We start from the raw sequence: 5,985 nt of genomic DNA, 5'->3' as shown, positions 1-5,985 counted from the left end.
TTGAACCACCAGCCTTCTGGTTAGCAGTCAAGTGCCTTAGGCACTATGCTACCAGAGCTCCCTCTATAGGGTAGGTATGAGTCAAATTGATTTAGCACCAATTTTTTAAATTATTATTATTATTTGGTTTTATAAGTAAAAAAATTGGTATTTGTGTATATAAATTCAGAAATTGGTTGCATGAGTATGATAAATATAAAAATTATGTATCTATATACATAAATTTAAGGAGCTCTGGTGGCACAGTGCCTAAGGCACTTGACTGCTAACCAGAAGGCTGGTGGTTGAAACCCACCAGCTACTCGGAGGTGATTGCTTGGAAACCCAATGAGTTTAGCTATGATTCAGAATCAATTCCATGGCTGTGAGTTTGGCTTAGATACATAAATTTAATGTACTATATACATTATTAACAAATTTAATTTAAAAATTAAACTTGTTTATTTAAAATTTATGAGAATCTTCTGGGAATATTAATACTACTTACAGTAATAAAATATAGTAAAGTTTAAGACTTAATAAGTCATATCTTCTCACCCAGGGCACTTGCTATATATTTTGTCCTTAAGTGGAAAGATAATTCAGTTGTTTGAGAGAACACATTCAAATGTGGGACATTGTTAAGAGGATTATTAATCAATCCTGGGAAGCAATACTGATGCTAAGAATCTGGTAAAACGAGAGAGGATGATTAACTCGTTGTAGAGCAAAAACACCCTGAAGTACATATTCTGATTTAGATTCACATTTTCACTATAGTAAGCACACAATGTAAAGTTGAAACCTATAATTTAAGTGAAATGATGTGCATATGAACACTACCATAGGAAGATGTCAAGCTTGAAAGCATTGGGGGGAAAAAAGCACTGAGGAATGATGAAATACCAATATGGATGCTTAAAAAAATAGACACAAAGCTGGAAATGTTCACTTGACTATGCCAAAAAATTTGAAAGACATCTACCTGGACAACCAGCTGGAAGGCATTCACATTTGTTCTCATTTCAAAGAAAAGTGATTCAACAGAATTTGGAAATTATCAAACAATATCATTAATATGATATGCAAGTGAAATTTTGCCAAAGAAAATTAAAAAATTGTTGTAGAAGTATATCAATAAAGAACTATCAAAAAGTTAAGCTAGATTCAGAAGGGGGCTTGGAATGAGGGATATCTTTGCTGATATCAGATAGATATTGTCTGAAAAAAGATGTTTACATGTGTTTTATTGTTTTTATGAAAAGACTTACAAATGTGTGGATTGTAACAAACTATGGACAACATTGCAAAGAATGGGAATTACAGAACCCTTAATTCTACTCTTGTGGGGCCTATACATAGAACAAAAGGTCTTCTTTTGAACAGAACAATGGGATACTACTTGGGTTAAAATCAGGAAAAGTTTGCTAGTGTTGAACTTTTCACCATACTTATTTCATGTGCATGCTGCACAAATAATCTGACAAGGTGGACTAGATGAAAAAGAATGCAGCATCAGGATTGGAGGAATATGCATTAAAAACCTGTGTTATGCAGATGATATAAAATTGTTGAAAGCAAAGAGAACATGAAGCACTTACTGATGAAGATAAAAAAATGTAGCTTTCAGTATGGGTTATATGTCAACATAAAGAAAACAAAAGTCCTCACAACTGAACCAGTAAGCAACGAGATAAATGAAGAAAATATTGAAATTGTCAAGTGTTTAATTTGACTTGGATCTGTAATCAGTGCCCATGGAAGCAGCAGTCAAAAAATCAAATGACATATTGTATTGGACAAATCTGCTGCAAAATACCTCTTTAAGTGCTATTAGAAACAAAGATGTAACTTTAAGGTCTAAGGTCCTGACACAAGCTATGGTATTTTCAGTCATCTCATATACATGTGAAAGCTGAACAATGAATAAGGGAGAACGAAGAATTGATGCATTTCAATTATAACATTGACAAGAATATTGTCAAAGAATATCATGAACTGCTAGAAGAACAACCAAATCTGTCTTGGAAGAAATACATCCAGGATACTTCTTAGAAGTGGGGATGGCAAGATGTTGTCTCATGTTCTTTGGACATGTTATCAAGAGGGATCAGTCTCTGATAAAGCAGAGGGTCAGTGAAAAAGAGGAAGAATCTCAGTGAGATGACTTTAGGAGTGCTGTAACAATGAGCTCAAACACAGCAATGACTGTGAGGACGGCACGGCATCGGGCAGTGTTCGGTCCTGTTGTACATAGGGTCACTATGTATCAGAAGCAATGACAACAACATCAGCCCATCTTCAAATACATCCATCTAAGAATAGGATATTTTTATGATCTAATTTGCAAATTCTTGAAATTCCTTGTCATACATATGAACCATCAATTATAGTCTAGAGAAAAACTACTCTTATTGTACAAGTTCCTAAGAAAGTTTTGATTTATAGTCGATCAACTTTTTTTTTTCAATTGTGATTTAGATGAAAATTTACAGAGCAAATTCACTTTCCATACAGCAGTTCACATACACTTTGTCTCATGACACTGACCACAATTTACCCCAATGCAACAGCTCCCCTTCCACTTCCTCCTAATAGTTAACTCTTCCTTGTGTCCATCCCTCCATGCACTCTGCCCCCTGAGCTGTCTCTGTGTGTAAACAGCCCTTCTTTCTGCCATGATCGTTCTCTCCAACGAGTGTATCTTCCTAACATAAATGTTCAGCTCATATGCCTGTCTTTTGTTTGGCTGGAAGCCACAGGTGTGGGTTCAATTTCAGACCTGAAGGGAAGCTAGGGGCCATATTCTCAGTGGTTCCACCAGGCTCTATTGGACCAGCAAACCTGGTCCCCTCCCACCCCTGCAAATGATTTTGAGTTTTTTTCCACATTGTTCTCCCTTTCTATCCAGGATCTCCTACATAGATCCCCCTCTGAGTGGTAGCTGGGCACCATCTAGTTCTTCTGGTCTCATAGTCGTATAGACAGCAGATCACACGGTGTACCAGTCGCCAAGACTAATCATTTCCATGAATCTTTGGTTTTCTTCATTCTTCTTTGCTCTGGATGAGGAGAGACCCATCGTTGCATCTAGATGGCAGCTTGCAAGCTTTTAAGATCCCAGTCACTACTCACCAAAGGAGGAGATGGAACAATGTTTTGTGTAGTATGTTATGTCAATTGAGCTTGATGTCCCCTGTGACTATGGTCCTGAGAAAACTGGTTCAACTACTTGGTCCCTCTGGGTAGCTGGCTGTGACCAAAAAGTGACTACAGCCTTGTCCCTTGTGAGCTCTACTATACACCTGGGAATTCTCACAGATCATACAAATACACTTATAGGACCATTGTCTGCCAACCCTATACATGGTCTTGGGTACACTCCTGGATACATAGACCTAACTAATAGTTTAGCCTGTCTACCCATCTATCCGTCTGTATGCCCATGTTTGCCTTCACTGACAACACAGTACTGTATGTGCAAAAGGGTTCATCTTTGTTGTCTGTATCTCCCATGTACCTCTTTTTGTCTTCCTCTTCCTCAATGCCACTATGTTAATCACTTATATTTGGTACATTGCTCTTCTCATCACCCAAATCAGTACTTATCTCTACCTATCTAACAGTGTTCTCTTCCCTCCCCTCCCATCGATGGTAACCAACAAAAGAAATTTCTTTCCATAGATAAAGCTTTCCTTGACTTTTACAATAATGAACTAATACAATATTTTTCCTTCGGTGATTGACTTATTTCACTTAGCATAATATCTTCCAAGTTCCTCCATGTTATGTGGTGTTTCGCAGATTCTGTTATTCTTTAGGGTTGCATGGTATTCCATTGTGTGTATGTACTATAGTTTGATTATCCATTCCTCAATTTATGGACACCTAGGTTGTTTCCATCTTTTGGTTATTGTAAATAGAGCTGCTATGAACACAGGAGGGCACATGTCTGTTCTTGTCATGGCTCTCACTTCTTTAGTATATATACCTAGTAATGGAATGTCTGGGTCAAATGGTATTTCTAATTCCAACTTTTGAAGGAATCGGCACACTGCTTTTCACAGTGGTTGTAGCATTTGACAGTCTCAGAGCAGTGTGTGAGAGTCCTAATCTCTCCACATCCTTGTCAGCATTTGCTATTTTCTGTCATGTTGAACTTTGCTACTAGTGCTGGGGCAAGATGTTATCTCATTTTTTGTTTTGATTTGCATCTCTCTAGTGGCTAATGATCATGAGCATTGCTTCATGCTTGTTGGCCACCTGTATATTCTTCTTGGTAAAGTGTCTATTCATGTCTTCTGCCCATTTTTTAATTGGATTACTTATCTTTTTGTTATTGAGGTGTTGGAGTTTTCTATAAATTCTGGAGATAAGTCCCTTGTCAGATATGTCATTGCCAAATATTTCTTCCCGGTCTGTAGGTTCTCTTTTGAGTCTTTTGGAGAAGCATGTAAAAATTAAATTTTTAGAAGCTCCCATTCATCTAATTTCTCCTCTGCTATTTGTGCATTTTGGGTTATGCTTGAGAGTCTATTTATGCCATATATTAGGGTCCCTAAATTTGTCCCTAGTTTTTTCTTGAGGAACTCTATACTTTTAAGTTTCACATTTAGATTTTTGATCCATTTGGAGTTAGTTTTTGTGTATGTGTGAGGTACAAATCTTGTTTTATTTTACTGGATATCCAGTTTTGCCATCCCCAGTTATTACACAAACATTCTCTTCCCCATTTAATGGATTTCAGCCCTTTGTCAAAGATCGACTGACCCTAGGTCGAGTGATCTATTTCTGGGTTCTCAATTCTATTCCATTGGTCTATGTGTCTGTCATTGTACCAATACTAAGCATTTTTTGACTACTGTGGCTGTATAGTAAGTTTTGAGATCTGGCAGTGTAAAACCTCATACTGTGTTCTTCTTCACTAGTGCTTTGTTTATCCTAGGTCTCTTTCCTTTCCATATACTTTTAGTGATTGGTTTTTCCATATCCTTAAAAAATGTTGATGGGATCTGGATTGGGATTGTGTTGAATGTATAGATTGCTTTGGGTAGGATTGACATTTTCACAATGTTCAATCTTCCTATCCACTAGCATGAGATGTTCTTCCATTTTTGTAGGTCTTTATAGTTTCCTGAAGTAGTTTTTATATAGTTTTCTTTGCAAGGATCTTTTGTGTCCCTGGTAAGATTTATTCCCAAGTATTTTATTTTTTTGGCATCTATTGTAAATGGTCTTGATTTCCATATTTCTTTTTCAGCAATCTCTTTGTTAGTATAGAGGAATCCAACTGATTTTTGGATGTTGATCTTGTGTCATGCCACGATGCTAAATCTCTCAATTAGTTTCCAGTTGATTTTTGACTGAGTCTCTTGGGTTTTCTAGGTATAGGATCATATCATCGGCAAATAGGGATAGTTTGACTTCTTCCTTACCAACTTGGATGCTTTTGATTTCCTTTTTTTGCTTATGGCCCTGGCTAGGACTTCCATTACAATGTTGAATAGAAGTGGTGATAGAGGGCATCCTTGTCTGGTTCCAGTTCTCTAGGGGAATGATTTCAGTCTCTCTCCATTGGGAATAATGTTGGCTGTTGGTTTTGCATGTTGTTGTTCTTCTTGTTACATGACATAGAGTCGGACCTGACTCATAGCAACCCCCTCCTTGGGTTGCCAAGGCAGTATCACTATGGAAATAGATTGCCCAATAGTCCTTCAGAGGAGTGTTTGGTGGGTTTGAACTGCCAGCCTTCTGGTTAGCAGTCAAGTGCCTTAGGCACTATGCTACCAGAGCTCCATAGATGTCCTTTATTTTGTTGAGGAATGTCCCTTCTATTCCTATTTCGTTGAGAGTTTTGATCAGGAATGGGGGTTGGATTTGATCAAATGCCTTTTCTGCATCAATTGATATTATCATGTGGTTCTTCTCCCTTGTTTTATTTATTTGGTGGATGATGTTGATTGTTTTTCTAATGTTGAACCATCCCTGCATACCTGATATGAACCC

The sequence above is a fragment of the Orycteropus afer genome, unplaced genomic scaffold, assembly GCF_000298275.1.
Source record: "Orycteropus afer afer isolate SDZICR_OR568_19922 unplaced genomic scaffold, OryAfe1.0 scaffold00047, whole genome shotgun sequence".
In the NCBI taxonomy this organism is placed as follows: domain Eukaryota; kingdom Metazoa; phylum Chordata; class Mammalia; order Tubulidentata; family Orycteropodidae; genus Orycteropus; species Orycteropus afer.
Note: the sequence above shows the minus strand (reverse complement) of the source record.